At 43.0% G+C, this 15,252-nt stretch overlaps 1 protein-coding gene across 2 annotated transcripts in view; it reads left to right on the top strand.

Moving 5' to 3' along the window:
• Positions 1-15,103: 15,103 nt before the first annotated feature.
• Positions 15,104-15,252, top strand: part of LOC137049210 (NACHT, LRR and PYD domains-containing protein 3-like) — a 56,982-nt gene continuing 56,833 nt past the window's right edge. For both annotated transcript variants that reach the window (XM_067427673.1, XM_067427672.1), the window contains exon 1: positions 15,104-15,177. The gene's annotated coding sequence lies outside the window, so the exon portion shown is untranslated. The remainder of the gene's footprint in view (positions 15,178-15,252) is intronic.

The following is a 15,252-nucleotide window of genomic DNA, read 5'->3' as shown; positions in this document are numbered from 1 at the left end:
ATGGTAGTGAAAATGTTTAATATAGTTCTATAGAATAGCAGAATGGTCTCTTTATAGAGATGTAGTCCCTCTGTTGAGTAATTTCTACTGTGCAGTTATGCATGGTTATTTGCAGTTTAAAATGTGCACTTTAAAATTCATACTTCATAAAATTCATACACTTATACTGTTATTTGCACTAAACTTTTTTTGCACTTTTAACTTTGTGTTTACATTGTTCAGTTCCAATTATTCATTTGCAGCAGTTATTTTGGAAGTAAAGAGAACCTAACTAAGAAATTCTGAATGGTAGTTATTTCTTTGGTTGGTTGGTTGGTTGGTTGGGGGGTGGGGTGGGGCACCGCCAAGCATTTGTGCTTAGGGCACCCAAATGGCTAGCGCCGGCCCTGTTTATCAACCTTGAGTATGTGTCACAATACATTGCAAAGTTTGTGTGTGAATAACAGTAACGTTAATTGCTTTCACGCAGCAGCAACTTAAGTGAAGGAAAAAGAACCTGGCAGCAGGTGAAAATAAAATATAAAAATATAGTTCAGAATGGTAAGTAAATCTAATGGTATGTACATATGTAATCAATGCCAGCTTGAAGTTACAACCATTCAGGGTTTTTTTGTATATTTATTTTTTATTTTTTTAATTGCAGCAACCAAAAAGAAGACTGAGGTTGCTGGCACTGGGGGAGGGCCACCACCAGCCAGCTTCACTCCTGAATAAAGGGAGGCCCGTCCTTGAGGGAATAGAGGGGGGGACATCATCTAAAATGATATCACATAGTATAAGGAGTGAGTATATAAAAGATGTGTGTGTGTGTGTGTGTGTGTGTGTGTGTGTGTGTGTGTGTGTGTGTGTGTGTGTGTGTGTGTGTGTGTGTGTGTTTTATTATAATTATTCCTTCCTGGCTAACTGATTTCCTTTTTCCTTAGGCATTGTAAGTCTAAGTACATCATAGCAGTAATGTCACGTAGAGGTACTTGTGCTACTGTAATGGTGCGTTTTGATAACAAAAAATATATATTTTTTTTTTCTATCAAGAATCTGTATGCTTTGTGGATCCACCAGACATCATGTTGCCTGTGAGTACGAGACCTTTTAAATCAGTCATGTAAGCTAATGAGTTTAACTGAGTTTAATCAGTGGTCACAGGGAGAAACCCATCAGTTGAGGAGGATGAGGAGACTGTGTCTGTATGTTCAAGGAGGCCTGAGGTAGTCACAGCTTCCATGCGATACTGTATTGAATATTAAAAAGTGTACTTGTGTGATAAAATGATCATAATGGCCCTCATTTATCAATCTTGCGTAGAAACTGGTGTATATGTTGGCGTAAGATTATGCTTACACTCCTCTCATCGCCTGATTTATGAAACTGTGCGCACCTCTGCAATCCAGGTGTACGCAATACTGGCCCTTGATAAATGCGGCGGCTGAAACCGATCGTCATTAGAATAACACGCCCCTATATATTCAAGTCTCCGCCTCCCCCACGCCCTCATTTTACGCCATGGACACACAGAAGACGGCAAAGAAGCGAAACTTCTCCGGCGTGGAGATCGGGCGCGCTCAATCATCTCACTAGTCCACTAGTCAGGGCACTGATTAGGACATAAGTCAACGGGCTGACTCCCTGATCAGTGCTCTGACTACTGAACTAGAGAGATGATTGAGACGCGTCCATCGAGACCATCACCAGGGAAGAGAAAAAAAACAAAAACGAAATTGTTTTATTTGGGAGTTTAAAGAGTGGGAATAAAGGCACAGACAAAAACAAAATACGGACCCAAATTACGAGTACTCTTAATAATGTGGAGGTTGAGAAGCGCACTCCAGCAGTTTAAATAGCTGTTTGGATGATAAATTACAATGCATTATTTTACAGCACGCTTTGAAAAAATTAGCAATTTCGTATCACGGCACATGTATTGGGGTGTACAATAGTGATGATGATGATGTGATGTGGAGTACTACCATTCATTCACAATAATATTTACATGACAATTTGTAAGATTATTATTATTACTATTATGATTATTATTATTCTTAATGACGCTTGTTATTCAGAAGAAGAATGTCGTTTTTATTGATTTTTATTATTATTTAAAAGAAGGTGGTCATTTTTATTATTTTGTCAGTCTGAATTATTTTAGTCCCAGTCCGTGCGCAGCTGCCGGGCCAGGCGGGCCTGAAACGTCAGATAAAGCGCACAGGCTCGCGACTGGAGGAATACATATGCCTACAAATCAAACGCTTTGGTAAAGTCACACAAATTAAACATTGACGTTCATGTTACACAAAAATAAACACTGAATGTTGTTGTTGTGGTTTTTAACAGTGGGTCATATAGCATATCTTGTGAGTGTGCGTTTTGTGGTGTTAGGAATTGCTTTTCTGCGCATTTTCCCACTAACTCAAATGTGCGTACACCACCTCCTGAGCTGGTGTAGGATTTGAGCGTGCCGTACACCAACGTTCATATTGATAAATCTCAAAGTCACCGTGGGTTTGGGTGTACGCAAGGTGTACGCTGGAAATTTGGTGTACGCACTTTTGATAAATGAGGGCCAATGTGTTTTCAGGATGCTGACACTGTTCTAGAGCCTTCTCAGTCTGGGACCACATGTGACAAAGTGAGTAAAGAAATGAAAACAATGTGACAAGCGTATTCAATGAAATAACTTAAATCTATGTTGCTACAGAACCCAGAAAACATAAAAGGAGTGTATAAACGCTACCTCCTTAAACAAATAGAAGCGACTGATATGGACATCCAGTATAAAAAACTGAAAATGAGGAAGTTGGAGCTGGAAATTCAACAGCTACAGAAAAATGCAAGTAGAACTACCATTTTTTAAAAAGGAAAAGAAAAAAACACATTACCTTTTTGATCACTTTCCACAACATTTATTTGTATGTTTTCACCCCTAACAGGCAGATTCACTCTGAATAAAGACAATTCACATTAAATACTTTGACTTCTGTGTGTGTTTGTTCAACTAAGGAGAAAGTTGAGGGGCCATTGGAAAATTAAAGGCTACACATGGTTTAGACCATATTAAGCAAAATAATTATTTGCATATGTGTCTCATATAAGTCTGCCTGTTTTGTTTTCTTCCAAAACTGCTTCATTGCCCCAGTCTTCCTCTTCAACAATCCTTGGTTGCCTCTCTCTCCTCAGACAAGCAATGTTATGGAGCACTACACAAGCAACTACAATGTCACATGCCCTAGGTGGAGTCACTCTGAGGTGCTTTAGGCACTGAAACCTTGACTTTATCAGCCCAAATGCCATCTCTATACGACCTCTTGTGCGTGCATGGGCAATGTTGTAGTGGTGCTGTGCCTCTGTCTGGGGCTCCTGATGGGGAGTCAAGAGGTAAGGCAGGCATGGGTATCCCTTGTCTCCTATCAAAACTCCTGAGAATTCTCCTGCATAGACAGAATGAATATATAGATATATATATAAAAAAAAATAAAAAAAAATTTTTTTAAGACTAGCATACCTCTTGCTAGTTGCTGGTAGAGAGATGAGGCTCTAAAGATTCTGGAGTCATGCACAGAGCCTGGCCATTTGGCCTCTACATTTGTGATGATGCAATCTGCATCACTAATCAACAAAAAAAATTAAACCTGTAGGTCACTACATTTTAATTGCAATGAACTAAACACTGGTGCCCAACTTAGTACAGAACACTCAGTGCTAGAGCATAGCCTTCAATATCATCTCAGTGGGGCCGTACCTGTACATTGATGCTGTGTACTGATTTCCTATTCACAAAGTCCGCTTCATGTGGACCAGACGGACACTTAATACGCACATGGGTGCAGTCCAATGCACCGATAACATTTGGGAAACCTAGGAAAATGATTTGTTTGTTTTAAATATGTCCCATGTAAAATCGACAGTCAAGAAATATTTCCATGTTTTATAGTTATTTGAACTTACCAGCTATTCCATAAAAGGCATGTTTAAAGGGATCCCATGGTGTTGAGACTTGTATGGCTTAATATAACATAAACAATGTCTCTTACTGAAATATGTAGTAGAAAACCCATGAAAGATCTACGTTATTTAAAAAATCGATTTTATATTTGGACCATGGGCGGCGCAATTTTGTTTGCGTTCTAGGTTGATGACGTAGAATGGTTGCACTACTCAATCAGCTGGCGTTACCTGTAGCTATTTTTACCACAACGCAACTCGAAAATTGTTTCAGAGTTAAACAAAACCAATGAATTGCTTTGTAATTGTACTTAAAACACTCAAACATACATGTGCACACAAACTCACCTACACAAGTCACAAACAGATCGGCGGGCGGGCACACACACCTGACAGACTGCTGTGCCTCAATCGAGATGTTGGGCTGCTCAGTCTCCACGACAGGGGCTGAATCTGAAATCTTAGGAGCTTGTAAGAGCGGGCCACCACACAGAGCAGCCTTTATCTGAGTAAAAGCCTGCTGGCACCGCTCCGTCCACTGAACCGTATCTGGTACCTCCTTTTTAGTTAAATCAGTCAGCGGGCTAGCGAGGTCCAAATAGTTAGGCACAAACCTTCTGTAATATCCCGCTAGCCCCAGGAACTGTCTAACCTCCTTCTTGGTCTTGGGTCTCGGACAGGTCGCAACTGCCGCCGTCTTATCAATTTGGGGACGCACCTGTCCATGACCCAAGTGGAAGCCCAGATATCTTACTTCCACCCGCCCAATTGCACACTTCTTCGGGTTGGCCGTGAGCCCCGCTCTTCTCAGCGACTTCAGGACAGCCCGCAAGTGCTGCATAGGCCGCTGCCAATCCGCACTGTAGTTGATGATGTCATCTAGATATGCGGCGGCATACGCAGCATGCAGCCGGAGAATTCTGTCTATCAGACGCTGGAAGGTCGCGGGAGCCCCGAACAAGCCGAACGGAAGTGTGACGAATTGGTGTAAACCGAACGGCGTGGTGAAAGCTGTTTTCTCTTTGGACATGGGAGACAAGGGGATCTGCCAATATCCCTTGGTTAAGTCCACTGTCGAATAAAAACGAGCAGTCCCTAGCCGATCAAGCAATTCGTCCACCCTCGGCATTGGATAAGCATCAAATTTAGACACTGCGTTCACCTTACGATAGTCCACGCAGAACCGTACGGAGCCGTCCGTTTTAGGCACTAAAACTATCGGGCTCGCCCAGTCGCTGTTGGACTCTTCTATTACTCCCATATCGAGCATTGCTGCTAATTCCTCCTGCACCACTTTTTTTTTGGTGCTCAGGTAAACGGTACGGCCGGCTGCGAACTACCACATCCGGCTCGGTCTCGACGTGGTGTTGAATGAGGTCCGTTCGACCCGGTAGGGGCGAGAACACGTCCGCAAACTCTGCTTGTAAGTGTTTCACGTCAGTGAGCTGCGAGGGCGAGAGGTGATCTCCCCCAGGGGCCAGCGCGATAGATTGCGCTTTTTGGATTGCCTCTGGCCCGAGATCCTCCTCCCCACTCACCACCGTCGCTAGCATCACTGCGTCCGCCTCCACCCACTTTTTTAACAGGTTGAGATGGTAAATTTGACATAACCTGTCCCTTTCCGACCGAATGACCTCATAGTCGAGATCTCCCACTCGCCGTGTGACCACGAACGGCCCTTGCCACTTAGCTAGTAATTTAGAGCTCGAGGTAGGGAGTAATACAAGCACCTTCTCTCCCAGTATAAATTTACGGAGCCTAGCGCCTCTGTTATATAACTGTCTCTGTCTGTCCTGAGCCTGGAGAAAATTCTCACGTGACAGCCGCCCCAAAGTGTGGAGTTTTGCTCTCAGCTCCAGGACATACTGAATTTCGTTCTTGCTCGCAGAAGGTGCGTCCTCCCAAGCTTCTCTAAGGACGTCCAGCACCCCCCGCGGCTGGCGCCCATAGAGCAGCTCGAAGGGGGAAAACCCCGTGGAGGCTTGGGGGACCTCGCGGACAGCGAATGACAGGGGCTCTAGCCATTTATCCCAATTTTTGGCGTCCTCGTGCACAAACTTACGAATCATGGCTTTCAACGTGCGATTAAAGCGTTCCACCAGCCCAACAGTCTGTTTGTGGGTGATAGACGCTGGTGCGAATCGATTTAATGCCCAACAATTCGTAGAGTTCGCGGATTGTCCGTGACATAAACGCCGTGCCTTGATCAGTGAGAATTTCTTTTCGAATTCCCACCCGGGAGATTAACGAGAACAGCGCGCCCGCTACACTTTTCGCGAAATAGTGCGGAGCAGAACTGCCTCGGGATATCGCGTTGCATAGTCCACCAGGACTAATGCAAAGCGATGTCCCCGTGCTGACCGCTAGGGGGCACAATGGTGCTTTTGGGGTGGCCGGTGGGTTCACAAACTGACATTCCCGACACGACGCACACCACCTGCGTACAGTCTCGTGAATGCCCGGCCAAAAAAACCAGGCCATTTGACGGTTTAATGTTGCCGTTTGTCCTAAGTGCCCGGCCATTGGATTCACATGAGCCGCCTGGAAAAGCATTTCCCGGCGGCTTTTTGGTACTAACAACTGGGATGTATCCTGCTTTGACTGGGCGTCTTGGGTCACCCGATACAACCGGTCTTTTATCACTGAAAAATGTGGATAGGTGAGCGGCCGGTCCGGATGGAGGAGGTGGCCGTCGATGGACCGGACCTGATTGAACGCGTTTTTGAGCATCTCGTCCCGGGACTGCTCCAGGGGAAAGTCATCATGGTCCGAGAGAATGGGACCACTCAGACCACTCTGTTCCCCCTGAAGGTTTCCCGGAGGTCCCGAATCCACCTCCTCCACCTGCACCGTCGTCACCTTCCCTCCCCCCTTCCCCCAAGAGGCATCCGTACACAAGTGTTCCAATAATTTATTAAACACAGGCCAATTCGTTCCCAAAATTACCGGATGCTGGAGGTGCGGGTTAACTGCTACCTCCACACTATGCGTTTCTCCCCGAAATTGAATATCCATGGGCACCAACGGATAGTTCACCACTTCCCCGTGCACACACCTCACCTTAACCATGCGGCTATTACCCAATGCCCTAGGATGGATCAGGCTTTGATGTATCGAGGTCTGGTTGCAACCTGAATCCACCAAAGCCTGATACGTACTCCCCTTGATACTCACTGGTATCTGGTACAGGCCAGCTTGATCGGGGGCGGCTTGTGGCACCTCGGGGACCCGGATCACCGTCCCCACCTCCATAACGGGACACCGGTCAATGAAGTGTCCCGGGTCCCCGCAGCGCCAACAAGCCGGCCCAGACTTCCCCGCCGCCCTAGTGGCTGGAAGTAGGTCAGACAATTGGCGTGGAGAGAGAGGCTGGGATGCGGAAGCGGGGAGGTGGTCGGTGGCCCCGCCCCCTCCCCTAGGCGCTGGCCTGGGAGCGGCTGGAGTCTCGGCCGCACCCCCGTCCTCCAGCGTGGTGCTGGCCGGGGCGACAGCCCACCTCTGGACCTAGAAAGGGGGACAGGTTTAGAGAGGGGCGGGGTAGAGACAGGGGAAGAGAGAGATGCTGCTGGTAAGGGCTCGCCGACCCCGCAGCACACCACCATCTGGTCCTCCGCCAATTGGATGGCCTGATCCAGCGATGCCGGGCGGTGGCACTGGACCCACTGCGCGGTCTCCCGGGGAAGCCGTGCGACGAACTGCTCCAGGACAACTCGATCGATGACTTCCGCGACGTCGCTGTTGCCGGCCATCAGCCACTTGCGGCATGAGTCCCGGAGCTGTTGGGCGAAGACGAAGGGCCGACCGGACTCTTCGAGGGCCAGGGTCCGGAACCGCTGGCGATGTTGTTCCGGGGTCCGGCCGACCCGCTGGAGAATCGCCCGCCTCAGGTCTTTATAGTCCAGGAGATTCTGGACTGGCAGTTGGTGGGGGGCTACCTGCGCCTCTCCGGACAGCAGCGGCAGGAGCCGCATTGGCCAGTCCGCCTTGGACCATCCCCGGAGCTCGGCGGTCCGCTCAAAGAGATCCACGAAGGCCTCCGGATCATCTTGAGGCCCCATTTTGCTCAGTGGTACGGAGGCCGCCGAGTCGGTGGTGGGGGAGGGGATGGCCCTAATCTCCCGGTCCATCCAGCTCCGGAACAGCTCGCGGTCTTCATGCTGGGCCTGGAGGAGCACCTCGAACCTCTTGTTCTGCTCCTCCCTTACGGCCTGCAGATCTTGGTGCATTTACTGATGATGACCGGCGAGCGATTGTACCAAGTCCACAAGTGGGGTTCTTGACGGGGTCTCCATAACGGCGGCGGCGTTCTTCTTCCCTCCCGGGTTTGGGCACCAGTGTAATGAAGTTAGTGGCTCTTAACTTTCTTGTGGGGAAGGAAGAAGGCGGGGTCGGTATGACTGGGACTAGAAACTTTTATTTTCACAATGCAACTGGTAAACATAAACACGCACGAGGGCGTAAAACTCCGTCTCTCAAAACTCTCACAGCTCAGAAACTATTTCCTCTCGTCTCAGGCTCAGGCTCAGGCTGTGTGTCTAGTCCCAGTCCAAACTCTCTCCCTCTCTCTCTCCTCCCGCAGCGGCTTTTGTGCTGTCTCTCCACGCCAATTACTGCAATTAGACACAGGTGTTATTCATTTGCACTGGACCTACTTACTCCCCGCTCTGTCCCGTACCCTCTCTCCCGCTACAGACCTCGCGAAACCACGCCCCCTCCGCCACACATACAGTTTGAGAAAATTGGTAAGATGACTTTCATTTCAATAAGCATTTCAATTGTGTTACGTTAATGTTTCGTTCTGTTAGCTTGGGCCATTTTTAGCAGACCTTTGTTCATTTGATTTCAGTTGGCTATTTGATTGGGCTCTGTGTAACGTTTGATGCCCCATGCCCGTGCTGATGCGCTCGTCTGTAACGTTAAACGTTTCAGAATGCCTTCCTAGAGTTGCTTAATAAAAGCGGGCTATCCACACAAACAAACGTACGTGTCATTAGTATATGAGGGAAAAAAATAGATTTTAACTGTCGGGCTCGGACATAAATATTTTTAAGCTTGTCGGGCTCGGGTCGGGTTCGGTTACTGCTCTGTCGGAAGCGGCCCGATCCGCACTCTAATGTCCATCAGAGAAACTACTATGCTGTCATCTCCCTCCACATTTGGGGTTGTATTGCCAACTCTCAGGGCCTTTTTCTGCCCACAATCCATTTTTCCATTTTAACTCTTTAAAAAGTTGTTTGAGTTAGCGTTTTAGGATTATAAGAAATTATAAATAAACTGTGCCACTTACTGTGCGACCTTGACGTGTCACGTGACTCTTTTTAGTATATTTCTGAGAAGTGCATAAAAAGTATACTTGTTTTTACTTTTCAGAGACTTAAAAAAGTATACTGATAGCACACTTGACCAAACTTGTTTTAATACAAGGCCAAACAAGTCTCTGAAAAACAAGATTAGATAAACTCAGGCAACACAAGCAGGAGTGGAGTAGTCTGAAAGATTTATAGATGGTAATCAGAGCCAGGTAATTACCCTCTTGTTGAGCAATACACCACCTAACCAGATTCATTTATGTGACAGTTTGTCTTCCAGTGAAAATGCTTTAGGCAAGGCAAGACAAGGCAATGTAATAAAAAGTGCTTTACACAGAAAAGGAAAATTGTCACAACAGCAAATTCATTAGAATTAAAAATATCATGCATAAGAAATTAAAAAAATCTAAAGGCTCAAATACTGCCTGAATCATTCATTTTTGTGTACCCCTTTCTAAGATTTTACAGTAAACATGCCCCTTCTAGTGTCTCTTCACTCTCGTTGAGGTGTTTGTGCAACGATTCACTGGCTTCCCACTATGGCTTCAGGGTGCTAAATTGTTGTCCATCAGGGCGGATCTGCACATAATCACTTAAAATTATGATCTTAAACGGTTAGTTCTCCCAAAAATGAAAATTCTGTCATTAATTACTCACCCTCCCCTTACGGAAATGTAATATGTCATACATGTCCCTATTTATCGCAAGTGACAGTCATATACATAGTGCTGGTCATCTGTTTTGATTTCTCCCTGAATGTCTCTCAAAGAGACAGGCAGCGCAAGGCTCAATGCGGCTTTGTTACCAGAGATACAGTCCATTATCAATCGCTGTTTACATTGAATGTAATAATAATAACAAACTGAATCATTGTCGCTTTTCTGGTTATTTCAAGCAAGCGCTGTCTGTATCAAATCTGTGTCTTGTAAGCACTGGTTTTTCTCAAGATGGACCGATTCAAATCACCTTCACCAACTTTTTAAAGGAAATAAGATTGGAAAAAGTGGCAGTATGACAGTCATCAGTGTGTATATATATATATATATATATATATATATATATATATATATATATATATATATATATATATATATATATATATATATATATATATATATATATAGATAGATATATTTATTTGTATTGTGTGTGATGCAAATGGAAGCTACAGAGCCTCATAAAAGCCACTTGGTTTACAAGGCAAATATGATCATATTAAAGGGGGGGTTAAACACTCATTTTCAGTCAATCTCATGTCAATCTTGAGTACCAATAGAGTAGTATTGCATCCTTCATATCTCCGAAAAGAAGTCTTTAGTTTTATCATATTTATAAAAGTAAGATAGGCTTTACCGAGTCTTTCCAGAAAAAAAACGAGCGGCTGGAGGCATATCGTGTGGGCGGAGCTAAAGAATGACGATCGCGCAGCTACAGAACGAGAGCTTCTAAAAGCTGACATCGTCATGCGTGGAAATGAAAACGTTATCCTAAATTAAACCATGGCTATCAATCAGATTCAACTAATACATATATGATCCAGAATCAGATCCGGAGGATAAAATAAATAAATTGTACTGTATTTAGTGGCCTGTCAACATTTGCGTTTGTTTACTTGTGGGGCTAGTCAGTGGGGCTAGTCAGCCAGCATTTTAAAGAAATACAAGTGCATCCAAATGACAGCAAAGTGCAACCGTACAGTGCTTTGCAGTGTCAAAAATTATTACAACTGATTTTTGAAGTGATATATTCTTGAAAACTCAGAGATGTGGATTCGGACAGCTATACATCACCACACAACCTCTGTGTTTGTCAAAACCAGTAGTAACTCGGCCGGGGAATTTGCATGTGTGGTGGGAAACAGATGGCAATAAAATCACTGACTAGCCCCTGTAAATTAAAAGATGGCAATACCATCCGACCCCACGAGGAACAGTTATAGGGCTTCAGCAACTCCTTCACCACTAATGGAGCGAGCTGGAAAATCAAACTTTTCCCGAATTCATCCTGTTGGGGAGGGCCACAACATCATGGCCACCAACAAACCCCAGCAAAGATTGTTCTTGCTCCGGCTTTAACTTCTGGGTTTAAGGGTTTAAACTTTATGGGTTTGATTTATATATTTTTTTACTGAGTATAAATTACATTATTTTCATTTTTGTGTGAACTAAACCTTTAAAACAATCTTCACATAAACCCATTATAGTAAATGTACTTACCTGTGGCCTTTTTTCTAACAGGTAGGAAATATACAGAAACTGAATAAAGTTATCAAAGCACTGCACTGCACTAATACATTAAATAATAATCCTCATTAATTAAAAAGTTAATTTAAGGCATTATTTCACAAATTTAAGTGACTTCTCTATGGGAATACTCGACAAAACTGTTAGCCTAGAAATCTAGACGCACCTTAGCGGCAGCAAATCTAATCTGCCGCGAGTGTCGTCTAGCAACTCTCAATACACTTCTGAGCTGTAAATACCAAACTCTGGTCGGGCCAATCACATCGTGTATAGAGTCAGTGGGCGGGGCCATAATGACGACGGCTGAGTTGCGCTTGCGTGCTTCTAGTAAACACAGAAACTGGCGAACGGCGGTCTTTCGAATCAGCTTTGACCGCAACTCTGGATGTCACAGGGTGTTTTGGTGTAGGTTTCATGTTTCATGTTTTAAGGTTTTCATGTTCACTGTCATGTTGTCATGCACTTCCTGGTTTTGTCATGCGGTCTATTGTCATGTGATTCCATGCCCTCATGTGTTCCTGCCTCGTGTTCCTGTGTCTTGTTTTCATTGGTTTATGGGTTAATCATTGTTCACAGTTGTCCCTTGTTTTGTCATTAGTCCTTGTGTATTTAAGCCCTCATGTTTGCTACAGTCATTGTCAGTTATTGTATGTTGTAACCCGCTGTTGGTGAGTGGTTTGTCTAGTCAAGTTTATGTCACGTTAAGTCAAGATTAAGTCAAGTCAAGTCAAGTCTTTTGTAGTGGTGGAGAAATTAAGCTTCATGAAGCTTTGAAACTTTCCAGCCTGATGTGTTGAAAAGTGGTTCATTTCTTGAGGCTTCGAATGCACACTAGACACCTGCTGGTCAATGCAAAAATTGATTTATATATATATATATATATATATATATATATATATATATATATATATATATATATATATATATATATATAGACAAGACCCACCCACTTTTTACGACCAACGATGTTGGACCACTCACTTTTATCGTCTCTAATTCAGTACATGTCTGTTTAACTACCCCTAAACAAAACAAAAAAAACACTTATTATTAAACACGTTAGATGCTTTATTTCCACTTTTCTAATATTTTCTCAATTTTTATTTAGAATAAATGCCTTTCCGATCTGATATGTGATGTGAAAAGGGAGTAGAACAAGTGTGGCTACAGGCGGATTAGAACCCCTTGATTGATTTGCATCAGAACTTTATGTCATGCATTTTACTGCTACACTATAGTCACAGTTAAAAACTTGGTGATTTCCATAATTTTATCTGCTCCAATCAGTCGTTTAGTAAACGGCAGTATATTTGTATTTAATGTAAATATGGCGTCAAACTTAAAACGACCATTAAACGGTAGTAAAAAATAAATTACCCACCCACCCACTTTGTATTTGCTTCAGACGACATTATATATATATATTCTTTAAATTGAGTTCTTTAAATTGGGTGGACTTGAGAGAGGGTAGTGGTAGTGCTTGTGTAGTTTGACACGTCATATAGTCGAAGCATCCCTCCAAAAGTGAACCCTTTCTCGAAGCGCTGCACTCAAACGAGGCTTCGAACGTCATCAGTGACGTCACGTCACTAAAACAATACAAGCCTCGATACGGAGCTCCGATGAGAGGTGCCTGACGTTCTCGACACACGCTTCGAAGCCTCTGTATCAGGCGTAACATCAGTCTTTTGTTATTTTGCCAAGTCTTTTGTTTATGTTTGGATTTATGTTAAGTGTCAATAAACTGCACTTGAGTTCTCAACCTCGCCTCTCCAGTGGATCACCGTTACACTGGAAGACTTGGAGTTAAGCTTTTCTCTGAGAAAATAACGGCATTGAAGTAATTCTTAAAAGTGGAAGATGTGTTCGGAGTTGGGCCGACCGGATACAGCGAAAGTTTAATCTGTCAACTAGCTCTACTTCACCTTTGATGCTCTGGTTGGTTGTAGCGCTATTCTATTTTTAATTGTGTGCAGATGGAGTTTGAAAGACAACCGTTTATCCCGCCCTTGGATTGAGTCCTGTCAATGGTGAGTTTCCAGACCAAACATCTTGATGTGGGTCTGGCTTGTCAGGCTATAATTCTGTGTTATTGTTCGTTCAAGCAAGAAAGAGAACTCGATCTTTAGGCTTCACATGACACAGTATTCACAAATGTTCAATATTCACAATATTCTCTTTGGTCTTGTTGCACTTGAATGTTGAGTAAAGCATTTTTTTTTAAATCCTCGCAAATAACTTCCACAAACAGAATACTTCCACAAATAAAGTCCACAAACAGGATCCTCACAAGTCCCTGGTTTGTCCGGTTTGGCCATTGTGAGGAAGCGTATTCTCACAAATGTATTTTCTGTCAATGGCAGGGAATGAGTCAAATACGTCTGAAATACTACCTATCTCTGCTTTTCATGAACTTTATTTATTTCCTGACAATACAAATAAATGGCAGTTTTCGTTTCTTTGCTTATTTCACATTAAAAAGCAAGATAAGAAAACATACACTAACCTACCTGACACATGTTTCGTCCCCTTGGAATTATACGGTTCTATCTGCGTTCTGAGTAGTTTTGAGATATTGAGCTTCAAAGTTTTTGCATTACATATAGGAACATTTATATGGGGAACAAGTTCTTTCAAACATGAAAATAACAGGGACCCTAAATGTATGCTTAATATACAATATCAAAATCCTCTCAAAATTGTAAATGGGGATTTTTGGAATGGGTCAAATGCAGATAGAACCTAATTCTAAAAACACATTTTTCGCTAAGAATTATAAGGTTCTATCTGCCAAAACATGATTTAATTAACATTAAACATAAAGCTAATGTTGTAACAATGTCTCAACATGTTAGAAAGTACAGTTTTATCCTTTCTATTACATTTATTTAATATTTTTAGCACTTCCATGTATTTAGGACATTTCAAATTAAGCAAGGTAGGTCAAAATATTTTTTCCAGCGCATAGTCCAGATATTATTGCAGAAATTGTCAATCTTTCTTTTGTTTAGACAACTGTAATACATCTGAGCAAGATTTTATTCCACCTATAGTGGGCCAGGTTAAATGGCTTTTTCTCTAGACATCATTATGGCTGAAATAACATGCTAACATTTATTTTTGTAATTAAACCCTATCAATTAAATTGTTGACTATTTGACCTTTAAGTCTTAATATTGTAAAAATTGAGACAGTGTAAGACTTTAAAAAATGAAAATAAAATTGTCAATCTTGAGGTTTCTTAAAAACTTTGCGTTGCGTGCTGATTGGCTCACGTAGATAGAACCTTATAGAGCCAAGTCAGAGTTCGACTTTGTAGATAGAACCTTTTTCTTTTTTTGATAACAAGTCCCAAAATGTACACAACTTTAAAAAAACATTACATAATGTAAATAAGTTTTCACAGAATAAGAATATGTGAATAACTCAATTTTGACAAAAATGTTAGATAGAATCTTATAATTCCAAGGGGACTGTTTGTCTAAAGCACATTTTCACAAACCTCTAAAAATGTTCAGCACAGTATCTGAGAATGCGTCTCTCTGAATAACCAACCAGATCAGAGACATGTGCTGACATGTGCTGCCTCTAACCTAAAAACGTTTCCTTCCTTGTAGAAGTGACATTTCAGAGTCTTCAACACAACAGTTCAGAGCAACGAGAAGAAACCTCTACAAATATGATTTGAGGTGAGTGTTTCATCTTTATTTAGTGTTTTCTTGTCGTCTTATGATGTCCCAGGTAGCAAAATTTGTGCGGGCCGA

The sequence above is a fragment of the Pseudorasbora parva genome, chromosome 20, assembly GCF_024679245.1.
Source record: "Pseudorasbora parva isolate DD20220531a chromosome 20, ASM2467924v1, whole genome shotgun sequence".
In the NCBI taxonomy this organism is placed as follows: Eukaryota; Metazoa; Chordata; class Actinopteri; order Cypriniformes; family Gobionidae; genus Pseudorasbora; species Pseudorasbora parva.
Note: the sequence above shows the minus strand (reverse complement) of the source record. Positions and strands in the feature narration are given on the sequence as shown.